Source organism: Lagenorhynchus albirostris, chromosome 3, assembly GCF_949774975.1.
Source record: "Lagenorhynchus albirostris chromosome 3, mLagAlb1.1, whole genome shotgun sequence".
NCBI classification, from domain to species: Eukaryota; Metazoa; Chordata; class Mammalia; order Artiodactyla; family Delphinidae; genus Lagenorhynchus; species Lagenorhynchus albirostris.
This window is the reverse complement of record NC_083097.1, coordinates 147,201,147-147,216,420: the sequence shown is the minus strand read 5'-3', so window position 1 is coordinate 147,216,420 and position 15,274 is coordinate 147,201,147. Positions and strand designations below refer to the sequence as shown.

The 15,274-nt window shown below is 37.0% G+C and overlaps 1 protein-coding gene across 7 annotated transcripts in view; it reads left to right on the top strand.

Moving 5' to 3' along the window:
* FBXW11 (F-box and WD repeat domain containing 11) overlaps positions 1 to 15,274 on the top strand; it is a 132,939-nt gene that overhangs the window by 5,205 nt on the left and 112,460 nt on the right. For 2 of the 7 annotated variants that reach the window (XM_060144191.1, XM_060144188.1), the window contains exon 2: positions 3,979 to 4,140. The exons of the other annotated variants lie outside the window; for them this stretch is intronic. The gene's annotated coding sequence lies outside the window, so the exon portion shown is untranslated. The remainder of the gene's footprint in view (positions 1 to 3,978; positions 4,141 to 15,274) is intronic. 7 annotated transcript variants of the gene reach the window in all.

Here is a 15,274-nt window from a genome sequence, read left to right as displayed (position 1 = left end):
CACTAGTTCTTACGATAATTTGTTCCTAACTCTTATCGGACTTATCAGACCTTCCTGTGTATCATAAAAGTTTGATCATGTCTAAGCTTCTCTTCCAGAGGCTGTATCTGATTGTCCTTTGAATCCTTCACTACACTTCACACTTGGGTGTGCAGTAGCTATTGATTTAAATTAACGTTAGTTTTTTTTCCATGCTGTGAAAACTTTTTAAGATTTCCTTTTGGTGCTTCCCTGGTGGCGCAGTGGTTGAGAGTCCGCCTGCCGATGCAGGGGACACGGGTTCGTGCCCCGGTCCGGGAGGATCCCACATGCCGCAGAGCGGCTGGGCCCGTGAGCCGTGGCCGCTGAGCGTGCGCGTCCAGAGCCTATGCTCTGCGACGGGAGAGGCCGCAACAGTGAGAGGCCCGCGTACCGCAAAAAAAAAAAAAAAAAAAAGATTTCCCTTTGATAATCTTAAGACAAAGGTGGAGATAGATAGACGAGAAAGACTGCTAAGGGGAAAAGGAAGGTGGGATGTGGTACACAGACATTCATAGACATTTTAACCATTATTTACAGACTTTTATACACATACAGATTGATTTATATACATCCTAGAGAGTGGTTGATAGAAGGACTGAGGAAACCAAACTCCTTTTATATCTGTTGACGTGAACTTGCCAAACAGTCGATAAGTTCTAAGGATGCTGTGACCTTAGAGAAGCGTGATTTAGCATAAAGGGCATGGACTCTAGAGTGAAACACCTGAGTTTGTATCTTAGCTGTCACTTGCTGGCTGTGTGACCTTAAGAACGTTAACGTTTAAACTCTGGTATGATTTCATTATGTATAAAAATAAGAAAATGTAGGTATTGCTGCTGGGAGGATTATGAGAGATGCATGTGAAAGGACCTTGCAAAGACTTGTCTCTCAGCAACTACCTGCCAAGCTAACTCTCCCCACAAGTACAGGGACCATATTTTGTAAAGCACAATCAAGACAGATGATGTGAGGAAGGTTTTAAATTTTCCCCCCTGATTTGTGTGTGTATTTAATTGTGAAGCTTTACAGAGGCCTAAAATTCAGTTGCTTTTAGCCATACATTTAACGAGGCATCTTTGGAGGAGATGATGAAATCATACAGAATAAGTACTGTCTTGGAAATCTGGGAAGTACTGTTACAATTACTAAGAACTACCAATTAGCCATAATTAGACTTGTACTCTACCTGTGGAGAGAACCCACTTAACCCTGTTTTAGGTATCCTGGTAGAAAGAGACTGGTAATTGTTCATATTAACATTGAGCTTTGTGATTTATGTTTGATCAATTTAGTTTCGACAAGGAAATTCGGATTTTCAAATTCTTATTCTTGTTTTAGCAAAGCTGGTGATTTTGACCTTTAACAGAATAAGTGGTGACTATCCTACAAGATTTCCTCCTGAGTTGTATTGTTGTTCATTGAATTAGTTGAGAAAAGGGGAAAAACCTGTTGGTCAAGAAAGTGCTTGTTACCCTCAGTTCAGTTTCTGCTGATCGCAATTGCCTCACAGGAAGCTTGTCTTTGTAGGCAAATGAGAGACCAGCCAGGAAGACCTGACAGTCCAGTAGGGTATCTCTAACCTGGATCTTATTATTGTTTTAACAAAATTCAAAGATTGCAGAGTTCAGTGATGTCAGCAGGAAACATTTTTTAGGAAATTCCCTCTCAGGGTTAGTCAACAATGAAGACCTTCACAGAATGGAAAGCAGTGAAGTAGAAACAGTGAGACATTAACATGTAAATTGAAAAAGATGACTGAGTAGAGAGATGGGCAAATACCTAAGTACAATGAATATAGGAAACCATTCTCTAATAGCAAACCTCTGATCCACAGAAGAAAAAGAAAAATGAGAGCTCTGCTGTTAAGAAAAAGGAACCTGAGTATTTTTTTTTTTTGAGAGTTAAATTCAGATCACTTAACCAGTTTTGGGAACTAATAATAAAATATGTTTTGGTTCTGTGAAGTGATTGCTTAGGAGACTCAGAGAGAAAGGGGCAGGGGACAGGAAGAAGTCAGTCCTTACATTCCTGGTCTGGCATCTATTAATCTTTGTTTCTCTAGCATAAGGCCTGCCACCAATTAGGCATTCAGTAAATGTTTATTTGAAGGGAAGGGGGGAAAATTAACTCACTAATACAAGAAAAAGCCCTGACAACGCAAGAGGTTCAGGAGTGAGTCCGTTAGTCAAATTGTTGTGGCTGTGTTTTGCTATAATTGTTCGGCATTTTGGTTATAGCAGTGAGTTATACTTTGAAAAGCAGAGTATATTGCTCTAGCAGTTAACTACTAGCCCACTAGCAGCTTTTGTCAAAATTGGGTTTTTAGTTTATTCTTAGGCTCTAGAGTAATGAGAAGAGCTTGAGCAATTATTCTTTGCTTGTGATTTTACTCAAATAATGCATTTAAGTTGAGGGTATTAAGATATTTCCACCCGTTTGTTATGAAGAGGTTAATCTTAGACTTGTACTTCAGTCAGTCACCTCAGTTGCTTTGCCTGTAACATGAAAAATCAGAACATCTTTAGTCTTTGCCTGTGGACTATTTATTGATCTTGGAATTTAAAAATTCCTTGGTTTCAACTGGGTTTGGGATTCTTTGTCACAGACACATCTTTGCTGCTAAACACAAAGTCTGCTTGGGCAACGTTATAATGTGTTTTGTTATAAAATTAATATTGTGGGCCTTAGAATTGCATGGCTTTTTGTTACTGAAATGCTTTTAAGTGGCTACATCAGGGGAGTCAGCCCTTTCAGGATGGCTCAACAAGTTCAGTTGTATTTTAGTTCAGCTAGGCTGAAATACTTAACTCTTCTGTATTTTTGTGGTTCTCCCTTCTGACGTCAGTTAGCTTAAAGCTTGGTTTCTTCTGCCCCAGGAATCATGGTCTTTCTGATCCATGGGCTGTGGACTTGGGAGGCCACAGTATTCTGTGAAAAGGGCATGGGCTGTACCACCTAGTAGATGTGGGACTGTGGGCAAGTTATTTCTTCTCATATTTTTTGAGAATTAAATATGAGTAATGAATGTGAAAGGCCTGGCCCATTAGTAACCCTTCAATAAAGGTAGGTATTATAATTACTGCCGGAACATTTTGGCAGTAGTGTGACAGTTGAGGAAGAAGCAAATTTATGTGCAGGCAGCTTCACAGTCTTTGGATTTTTAAGTTTTTATCTATGTCATCCTGTTGAATGTCTTTTTCTCTCTCCCTCGTAGTTTGTTTAGAGTTTACAGTCTAATGGAAGAGTTGGTATGGTAATAAAAGAATGTTGATATAATGTGGAGTGGGCTTATGTATTTAAAGGTGTTATCTAGTAAATTGTTTACTAGTGTTCTTTATTATTTTCCCTAATTTACCCAGTGACTGGCCATTGTGGGGGATTGGCCTTTATTGAGTCAGAAGTTTACTCTTGAAGTTATGTCACATGTCTTAAAATGTCCTGTATTTCAGCTGAGGGTGGAAGATTTGAGAGATGTGAGGATTTGATTTCTTATATGTGGCAAACCAAAAGATTTCTTGTTAGGTGCTTAAATACATATTTTGATTGGGAGACATTTGAGCCCTCCTATATTAACTTTGGCTGACAAAGTTTCTGTAGTAGTAGAGGAGCTGTCTTAGAAAATGGATAAAATTCATTGCAGCTGAATGATCTGGGACAATTTATGTGCATAATAGAAGAAATTTTTATCATGCATTTGGAAATTGCATGATATTTATCATGAACAAATAATAGTATTAGGGATGTTTCCTTCTTTGTTATGTAGAATTTCTTATCCTTCTCTCAACACAGAGATGAGCAGTGCTACTACAGACCTTTTATACCAAATAGTTGACTCAAGGGTTGTAACTCTTTCTGTGCTTCAGATCCACCACTCCATTGACCCTTCCATTTCTTGGTGGCTGTCCTTTGCCGCTGGTGCCATGGTGGGTGTATGGATTGCTTTCTGTCTTTCAACAGTTACCGAAGTGCATGTTTGGGATTTTGTTGAAGAAAGCTGGATACAGTAAGCGGAAAGAATCTTGGAAGCTGCTTGACTGCTGTCTTTTCTCAGACTAGTCTGAAAGGGAATACCCCCATTCATTCTGGATTGGTGGATCTGAAGTACAAAATATTGTCCAGGTAAGCAATTACCCTGTATTGTTTTGTTATGTAGAACTCAGCTCACTGAGAGAAACTTAAAATTTCTTTACTTTTTTCCATTATAATAGAGAAAGAAGAAATGTTAGACATTTATTCATAGTGTTCATGTTTGGGTGTGGTTTAGTGAAGGTATTTGCTAGTAAAAACTTTGTTTCAGTGTAAGAAATGCAGTTATTTTTATTAAATAGGCCCAAAAGTTTTGTAGTCATAGCCTAACAGGGAATACAGTACAGTAAACAAGGGACATTTGTTTGAGGAATAGGTTATAAACTATGGAAAGCAAATGACAATTTTGTGGCATTATCTCATGATTTATAGTTATTACCTGGTCAGAATAATTTTTGTATTTACCATGTAAAGTAGTGGTCTTTTATTCTTAGGACTTCTGGAGGGTCTTCTCAGGACGATTTACTTACTGTAGCTGCTGTTTACTGGGCATCTACTAAGTGCCAGGCACTATTGTAAGCTCTTTACATATATTTCTTACTTAGTTGGCACCTGCTTTACGTGTATATTACAGATTGTAAAATGAAGCTCATGAGCATTAAGTACAATTTGCCCAGGGTCATACAGCTAGTACATGGCAAGGCCAAGCTTAAGCTTGAGCCTGTGTGTCTCCAGAGCTCTGGCTCTTTCCATCTGACTACATTTGCTGAAGTTTGTACTTCAACTTCAGGATTTTCATATTGTCTATATACTGTTAGAGTAAGATGCGGTTTTCTACAGTGGGTTTTCACTTGGAGAACACATGATGGATCGTTGTTTAGCATGGTATCTTAATTGTATCTGGTGCTCTCCCTTCTTAATGAAAAGATTAGAAGATCTTTAGTCAGTCACCAAGTGAACCTAAAGGTAACTTAGGAAGTATAAGAGAGGCTATACATTTGCATGTCAAAATGTGTTTTATATAGGGAAGTATCATTTGGTCTAGTGAACTCAAACCTGTATCTTCTCAGTTCCTCCTTACTTTTTATTGGTTATTTAAATAGCTCAGTAGCTTATTATGTAGACTTCTTTTTTTTTTGTAACAGTGACATTCTTAGCATGTTTTTTTTTAATATTTATTTATTTATTTATTTGGCTGCGCCGGGTCTTAGTTGCGGCACGCGTGATCTTCATTGCAGTATGCAGGCTCTTTAGTTGCGGCATGTGGGCTCTTCTAGTTGCGGCATGTGGGCTCTTCTAGTTGCGGCATGTGGGCTCTTCTAGTTGCAGCATGTGGGATCTAGTTCCCTGACCAGGGATGGAACTTGGGCCCCCTGCTTGGGAGCATGGAGTCTTAACCACTGGACCACCAGGGAAGTCCCTATGTAGACTTCTTTTGATCTCTGGTTTATCAGCCTTACAAGTAAGACATTATCAGGCAACCCATGACTTTTTCTGGTATTTAATCACTCCAGATTACCCATTTCCTTTACCCTTAAAAAAAAAAAAAAAAACCTTTTTATCATAGGCTGACACTCTGGCTTTGTGATCCATGTTTTACTTTTTATATTTGTTAGTATTTCTTCTAGTTGAGCATTTTTCACGCTTGTCACGTGAAGAGCTCTCAGGGTGGTGGTAGTAGGAAAAGTAGTAGTAGTTTACACTTAATGGGCAGTTACTCTGTATTGAGCACAATTCTGAACACTCTACATGTATAAACTCATTTTCATAGTGACCCAATGATGTAAGTACCCTTATTTCCACTTTAGTTATGAGGAAACTGAAGGATAGAGTAGTTAAGGAACATGTTCAAGGTCACACATCTAGTAAGAGACAAAGATGAGACATGAATCTAGGCAGTTTCGTTTCAGAGAATGTGCTTCTAATGTCTGTGCCTCAAGTTTAAAATACCATCCAGTGATAAAAAGAGGGGCAGAAATCCTGAAGACTAAAACTGTATTCTGATTTCAAAAAATCATTGCAAAGGGAAAGGAAACAATGGTTGCTGAGTATCTATTTCGTACCTTCTGTAGAGAATAGTCTAGATCTCATTCTGTGTTAGCCATCCAGGACTATCTCAGCCTGTTTCCCGAGAGGACTCACAGTAGGGTTAGTTTAAGGTTGTCTTCCAGAACAGTGCCGTCCAGTTAGAACTTTCTGGATAATGGAAATGTTCATTATCTGTGCTGTTCAATATGGTAGCCACTAGCCACTTGTGGCTATTTTGAAATGTGGCTCTGTTAACTGAAGAACTGAATTTTAAATTTTAATTAATTTTAATAGCCACAAATACAGTTATAGAATTTACCTTCATCCTAGGTCTGGTCTTGGATTTAACACCCTTAGAAATCTGATCTTGTCAGCATGCTGAAAGCCAGCACCTTATCCCACGGTTAGACTTAAATTCATTAACCAGCTGTGCAAGACTGATGTGTAAAGCCAGAATTCCAGTTTATTAATTTATAATGATATGTGCTTGTTGGCATGATTAATATAAACTTTTCTGATAGGTAGACTTCCGTACTAGATCCTACTTAACATGCCAGTTTAAGTTTTTCAAATGAGAAGAGATATTTAGAGGGAACTGAAGACTCAAGCCAAATGACCGAAATATTCTTGTCCAGTGGGTAGACTTTACCTACCAGGTCAGATCATAGTCACGTGGTTTCGTTAGCATGGACTTGACCAGGGAAGTGACATTTGCTGGCCTGGGACTGAGACAACCTCATTCAGCTTTTACTTTAGGGATGGATGGTTTTTCTGTCTTCCTTCAGCTTCTCTGCTTGTTTTTACTTCCCCAATCCTTTTCTGATTACGGCATTCATTTTAAGCATGTTAATATTTACATTCAGCTTGAACGCACTCTTGTTTTTTAGGTCTGGGAAACTCCTTGTTTTCCTTAAGGCACCTTTATCACTGTTAGGATCCATTTTGTGTTCATTTTTGACTCTCTTTAAGAAGGCAGTTGAATTTTCCTTGCTTCCCTAAGGCCTCTTTCTACTGAAACACACTTAATAGCTTATTTAATTTGGTCATATAGTGTGGGGTAGAATAGGAATATACTCATAAAAAATATGCCTGGTAGTACATTCTCTTTGCATTATGTCATGTTATTAAATGAGCTTGTGTTTAGCTTACTATATCATTACTTTGGGACTTGTTCTTGATTCTTCTGTTCTTAAAATAGAAAGAGTGATGTAACCAAATTTGCATTTTAGGAAGTTAACTTTTCAGGTGTCTGTAAGATGGATTGAAGAGACTCAAGGCAGGGAGACCAGTTCGCTCAAGTGTGCAATGATGAAGGCAAACCAAAGCATTGACAGTGGGCATGGTGGAGATGGGGTGGGCTTAAAAGAGATGTAGGTGGCAGGACCTACCAAACTTGGGGATTGGTTATAGGAGAAAGAGATGGATGGAATATAGTATAATTTTAGATTTTTGCCTTGGGCGCCAGAATGGTTGTTTGTTCTCTCTTCCAAGATAGGGAATACTAGAAGAACAGACTGGGGGGAGTGGAGGGAGGAGAAAGAATGAGTTCAGTTTGTAGTGAATTTGAGTAGCCTATGGGTGAATCCTCTAAAAGGAGAAGTATCTAGTAGGAATACTGATCTGGCGCTCACCAGAGAGAGCAGGGATAGAAAGATTTGGGAGTTTTTATTTAGCTTCAGTGATAGCTAACTTTACTTATTGGAGTTAGAAGATAACTCGGAGTAAAGATTGAAGAATCTATATATCTGTATGGAAATGCTAATATAAAGGAATGGGCTACAGCTCAGATTATGAGATCATATGTGATGTCTCTCAAGAGGTGTTACTCCTCTGTCCTTCTCACATTGATCTGGGGATTGTTACAGCCTGTTCCCAATCAGCAAATTAGTCCATTATATTTGGATTGTGATATTTTTTTCCACTGTAGGGGTTTGTTTAATTAATAGAGGTACTGTTTTTGAAATGTATTTTAGAAAGCACCATGTTGTCACTACACATCTTTCATACATTTATCAAATTCATTTCTTTACATCTGGTGACAAAAGCAAGGGAAAACTAACCTAAACAGTGAACATTCTGGACCAAACGTGAAATGGGGAATGGAAATTTGCTCTTCTCTCAGCCTGTCTCAATTCCTGAATGCTTCTCATCTAGCTGTGATGAGTGTGATTATGGTATTTTAAAGAAACATTTTTAACATCACAACATGAGGCTGAAGTACAAGCCAGCTGTTTAATCTACTAGTCAGTTGAAGAAACAGCAAACTGTTCAAGTGCTGGTATGAAAATTAGCTGTGTAGGAATTATTGAGATGGTGTGTTGGTCCAGTGTGGCATATATTTAAGAGATTTTTAAGGCAGATTTTTACTATATGCTGTTTTCACCTTATGTACTGACTGCAGACCCTTATTCCCAGGTGTGCTACATAACTCCACTGTAATTAGGTTTTAGTAATGAAAGCATGGAGATGTGAAGACTTCATTACAGCTGAAGTCAATCAATACTTAACAAAAAACTTTTTTGAATACATTATATATGTCTATGGTACAAAATTCATAAGGTGCAAAAAGGAGTACACAGTAAGGAAAAAAAAGTCTCACTTCTCTTTAGCTCCAGCTACTCAACCACATTCTTGTGTAGCTTTCATATATGTATGTGTGTGCTATACACATTATTCTGCACCGTGATTTTTTTTTATGTAAAATATGACATGGTCATCTTTCATATCAGTTTCCAAAGAACTCTCATGTTTTTTGAAGAGATAATTTAAAAGATGCACGCTGATTTATTATATGTGCCATAATTTGTGAAACCAGTCTGGGCTGTTACAGATAGAGGCTATTTCCAGTCTTTTGCTGTTATACATAATGCTGTAAAAAATAACTTGACGTGTATGTCATTTCACATGTGGAGGAGTATATCTTCAGGACAGATTCCTGGGAGTGTCACTGGATAGGTGCTTTAAAAAATCTGATAGACATTGCCACGTTGTCCTCCAGTCACATGGCAACAATTTACACTCTCGCAGGCTTTGCTTGAGAGTACTCTTATTTCCTGACACTCTCAAGGTTTTACATTGGTTTTAAGCTGGTTGCATTTAAAGTTGTTCTCTCTTTTCCCCCATAACTTTTTATTATGAAGAATTTCATATATATAAAAGTTGGGGGAAAAAGCAGTACAACAAACACCTGTATACTCTCCCCACCTAGACTCAACAGTTAACATTTTGCTGTATTTGGATCATTTGTCTGCTCCCCTCCTTGGTCGTCCCTTCGTCCGTTCCCTCCCTTCTTCCTCTGTCCCTCTCCTCCCCTTTCTGTCCTTCTCTCCCCAAATAAGTACCCTTTTTTGTTGTTAAACAATTTGAAAGTAAGTTGCAAACATGATACCCCATCCTCTAAACATTTCAGCATGTATCTCTTAAGATAGTCTCTCTCTAAAAGCAAGCGTGCATACACACACACACCATGTATATAGTATACATCTCCATATATAACCAAATATTAAATATAGTCATATGTATTTTATACATATATAAAGCCACAATACTATTTTTATATCTAAGAAAATGAAAGTAATTCCATAATATAATAACAAATATTCAGTTCAATATTTTAAAAAACACCCCCTCTTTAAAAAAAAACCAAGTTCCAAATAAAACACACCTTTTGTATTTGGTTGTAGATGTCTTTTAAATTTCTTTTTGTTTTAACTGTCCCTCTGCCCTTTTCCCTCTCCTGGAATTGACTTTTTTTTTTTTTAAGAGTCCAGCTCAGTTAGTTGTCCTGTAGCGTGTGCAGCATTCTTCACTTGTCTGAATATTTCTTCATGGTGTTACTTAACTCGTTTCTCTAGCTCCTATACTTGCTGTAAACTGGAAGTTATGTGAGAGGCTTGATTGCAGCCCATTTAATAAGAGTGACAAGAATGCTTCATCATAGGTGAAGTGTACTTTGCATTGAGTCATGTCGGGAGGCACTTAATGATAGGTTATCCCATTATGAGCTATGCTAATTTTGATCCCTTGACTAAGGTGGCAACAGCCAGATCTCTCCATTAAGGTACAGTTTTATCCCCTATTACTACAAAGGACTATGGGATAATATTTTGGCACCTTGTAAATATCCTGTTCCATTACAGCCTTTCACCCAGTGGTTTTAGCATCCTGAGCCTGAAATCAGTTATTACAATGTAAGTTACAGAATTGTGGTTTTCTGTCGTTTCGTCTATATTTGTTAGCTAGCATTCACAGAGGCCATCTCGTTTCTCCTCCTTCCTTTTGTGTGTCACCGTACTCTCATGGATTTTATTTATTCACTGTGTTAACAATTACAATCTTTATTGATGTTCAGATTTGGCTAATGAGAGCCCCTTCAAGATAGCTCCTGCTTCCTTTTTAACATGAGCCCATCAGTTTTGGTGTGTTTCTTGGTTTTCTACTTTTCCCTGCATATCAGGAATCAACCATTTCTCCAAGAAGCTCTGGTTCCTTTTAGTGGGGAATGGTGTTTAGAAACAAAATCAATACTGGTGGGTTGTTGTTGCTTCTAGACCTTTTCAGTGGACAGACCTAAGACGTATATTTAAAATGAACCATGTGTTCATGTTAGTTCTGATTCAAACTTAATATTACAGGGATATTTTTCTGAACCTTGTTAGCCTTTTGATTTTCAAAATCTAAGGGATCATACTTTGTAATGGCCGTCTATTTGAGGTACTAATTGTTATGCAAATAGGCAGATAAATAGCTTTATTCATCTATTATTGAGCATGTAATCGAACAGGTACTGTTTGGTAATGTGGGGAATACAGAACAGAATCAGATGTGTACGTTGCTTCCAGAATCTTACAGTCTTTTACGTAAAAAAGTATAGTTTAATGTGAGAACTGCTAAGGATCATGAGAGGTGGACATACGTTGTGTGGGAGCTAGAAAAGAAAGGAAATCTCATAAAGGAAATTTTTAAAAAGTTACCCTTTGGGGCTTGAGCAAAAATTAGACATGGATGTGGATGTGTTGGGGCAGAGGAGGAATATCATGGCAAAGGTAACCAAATGAACAGTAGCTGGGAGGCAGTGGTGTGTATTGTCTGTTGGGAGTAAGTAGTTCTGTGGATTGTTGGAGTGTAGTTTGTGTGAAGGGATTGAGGTAGATAAATTTGTAAAGAGATTATAACCAAATCTTGGGTCATCCTTTAGGTTATAAGTTACAGACAAGTAGCCTGTAGATAGAGATCCACAGATGTATTTTATTTGATCTGCATAGATTTTTAAAAATTAGACATTTCATATCAAAACACTCTGGTTTTGCCTGAAAACTGGAGCTGAGCAGTGGCTGCCTTTTTGAGTCAAGTCTTGTACTTTCCTGGTCACCATAGCTCCTGTAAGGCCCTCTTTACTTTTGAGCTTGTCATCCCTGCAGGAGAGGAAGGGTGAGGGTAGTGGGTGTGGTTTGAGATGAGAGATGACCTGAAAGTTTGAGCAAAATCTGTGCTTTAGAAAGATCACTCTGGCAGTCAGTTTGGAGGATGCAGTGGAGCAGGGAGACCAATTAATAGACTGTTGTAATGTTCCAGGGAAGAAATCACAAGATAGTAACAGATGGTGTGGAAGAGGAGGAGATGAGACATTTTAAATGTAGAATGGGTAGATTGTATTGATAGATATGAGTATGTATGTGCATGTATTGAAGAGAATGTAAATCAGACTCTCTTAAAACATGAAGTCCTGTCTCTAAAAAGCTTTGCATTCATAAATCAGTTATGAATTAACTGATTGTGAATGAATTAATTATAGTTTCTGGAACTTAACCACATATTTTTTAATCTGTTGGTTAATTTTGGAAGACAGCAGTAATAGTTTCATGCGTTGCCACTGTGTTTAGTTTTGCAATATGCAACTAACGTGCTTCAACAAAGTCTAACTCTGACATGGCTTTATTTCTGAAAGTTGTTTATAAAGTGAATATTTATATTATGATTTTAAAAGTCACTTTCCTTATAATTGTGGAGCTAAACTTTCAAGCAAAAATATTAGCAATGCTAGTACTTATTTTCAGAATGTTGGCTGCTTGTATTTAATTTTCCCCACAATCTCTGCAAGAACTTAATCAAAAGGATAGTGAATCAACAAGGGACTGACTGTACTGTAGACTTGAAATTACACCTTTATTAAAACCATATATACTGGTAATAATAATAATAAGTATTTTGGACATCTTCCCTGTCTGGTTAGGGCATGACTTTATCCAGTCCCATTTCCAGTGCCATTACTCCAGATATTTAGTAGCACCACCAGCTCAGATAATCTGAGGGAGGTGGACATGAAGAACATGTAACTGAGTAGACTGGGAATGAGAGTGACTCACACTGACAGAGGCCACACCTGGATACTGTGTAAAAAGCATCCAGCTTCAAGGGATGAACAAAGATAGATTAAAGGGCATTTGCATATATATATATTTTTTGCTTTTAACTTACATACAGTATAGAACACAAATATTAAGTGTACAGCTTAATGATTTTTTTTACATGTGTGTATACTACACTGTGTAACTACTACCCAAATCAAGATAGAAAACATGCTAGAGCCACTTGAGGGCTCTTTTGTCTGTGCCTCACCCAGTCAATAGACCCTCCCAAAGGTCTATTCTGGCCTCTTTTATTATAGGTTAGTTATGGCTGTTTTTGGGTTTTATATAAATGGAGTTATATAGCATATATATGTACTCTTGTGTTCCCCCTCCCCCATTACTGTATCCGTGAAATTCATCCATTTTGTTGTGTATTTTTCCCTCCGTGCATTATTCCATTGTATATATAGTCCATGATTCATTTATTTTACTGTTGATAAATTAGTTGGTTTGTTTCCAATTTTTGGCTGTTATTGTGAATAACACTTCTAAGGTGGACATAAACACTTGGTTCTCTCAGTTATAAAAACCCCAGAGTGGAATTACTGGGTCAGAGGATAGACATATGTTTAGTTTCAGTAGATTCTGCTCAACTGTTTTCCAAGCACTTATGACAATTTAGACACCTACCTATAATGTGGAGAGTTCCAGTTATCTCTTGGCTTTGCCAATCCTTTTCATTTTAGCCATTCTGATGAGTGTGTACTGGTATCTATTTTGTAGTTTTGGGGTTTTTTTGTTTAATCAGCTTATTGGTGTATAGTTTACATGCAATAAAATGTACTCAAGTATACTGTTTGAGTTTTGAAAACTATATATACTTATGTAACCACTACCACAATCAAGATATAGAACATTTCTACCAAAAAAAAACTTCCCTCATTACCCTTTGGAGTCCCCTCAACAGCATCCTCGGCCTCAGGTAACTTGCTTTCTATTACTGTAGATCAGTTGTGCGTGTTCTAGAATTTCATATAGATGGGATGGGTACAGCATGCGTATACTGCACGTACTCTTAGTCTGTTTGGCTTATCTTGCCTAACGTGTTTTTGAGATTCATTCTTGTATCAGTTGTTTGTGCCTTTTCATTGCTTAGCAGTGTTACATTATACGAGTATACACAGTTTTGCTTATCCATTCGCCAGCTGATGAATATCTGGGTTGTTTCCAGTGTTTGGCTATTACGAATAAAGCTTGCGTGAACATTTATGTTCAAGTTTTAGTTTGGACATTTCTTTTCTCTTGTGTATACCTAGGAGTGGAATTGCTGGGGTAGAGTGTAGATGTATGTTTAGTTTTTCAAGAAACTGCAGATCTTTTCACAAAGAGGCTGTACATTCTTAGAGTTCCTCTGACCGTGTATGAGAATTCCAGTTGCTCTACATCCTCATCAGCACTTGACATTGTCATTCAGTTTTAGCCATTCTAATAGTTGTGAAATAGTATCTCATTGTGGTTTTATTTTACATTTCCCTAACGACTAATGATGTTGAGCATTTTTTTCTTGTGCCCATTGACCATTTAGCTATCTTGTTTAGAGAAATGCTTATTCAAATCTTTTGACCCTTTAAAAAAATTGAGTTGTCTTTTTACTTACTGATTTGTGGGAATTCTTTATTATAGTCTGGAACCGAGTTCTTTGTCAGACATACATATTGCAGACACCTCCTGTTCTGTGGCTTGCATTTCCAATGTCTTAATATTGTCTTTTGATGGGCAGAAGGTCTTCATACTAATGAAGTCTAATTAATCAATTTTTTCTTACATAATTACTAGTTTTTGTGTCCTGTTTATGAAATTTTTGCCTACTCTAAGGTCTTAAAGATACTCTGTGCCGCCTTCTAGAAGCGGTATGTTTTTACCATCTCAAAATAATTGTTTTTTATGGTTGAGATAGGGATCAAGATTCATTTTTACTTCCCATGGTTACCCAATTAGCCCAGTACTGTTATTTACACATACGTTAAAAAACTGTTGAAAAAATGTTGAGTAAGAAACTTATATTTTCTTTTTACAGAAGTAATTTATATTTATTATAGGAAAATTGCAAATAAAAATTATGTAAAATAAGAAACAAAAAGAATAAAAAGTTCCACTGATAACTGCTGTTAATATTTGGTATACTTCTCTGCCTTCATATACATATTTTTTTCTTTCATATATGTTTCATATTTGTTTTTCACACATAAAATTACTTTTCAAACTGCCTTTAAAACTCAGCAATATTTGTGACATCTTTCTGAACCATCATACATTTCTTTATAACATTTTGAAGGGGTGCCAAATATGCATGAATATGCAAATGGTAAATAGTTAAACCACTCCTTTATTAGACATTTAAGTTATTTCTAATTTATAGCAACTTAAAGGTGGTGCTCTTTCTTGAAGTTTAATCTTTGAACAAATCTGTGAGTATTACCTTGGGGTAAGTTCTAAGAGGTGGAATTGTTGAGTCAAAGAGTGTACACGAAAAATGTGCATGTGTATTTTATATAGCCAAAGGTTTTACCCACTTGCTGTTATTTATATGAACATGACATATCAAACTGACCATAGTCTATGAAAGTGCTCTTTTCTCCATGTTTATGCCATTTTAAGTTATTAATAATTTTTTAAAATCCCAATTTGGTTAAAGAATTTAAAATTTTATTTTTTTAAATTACTAGTGATATTGGACATATATGTCTTAGGTTTGTGGCTATTTATGTTTCTTTCGTGAAGAAAGGGAAATATGTAGATTAGCTGTCTTCTCTGCTGATTCTAGATCCAGGTGCATTTGGGGAGTAGCA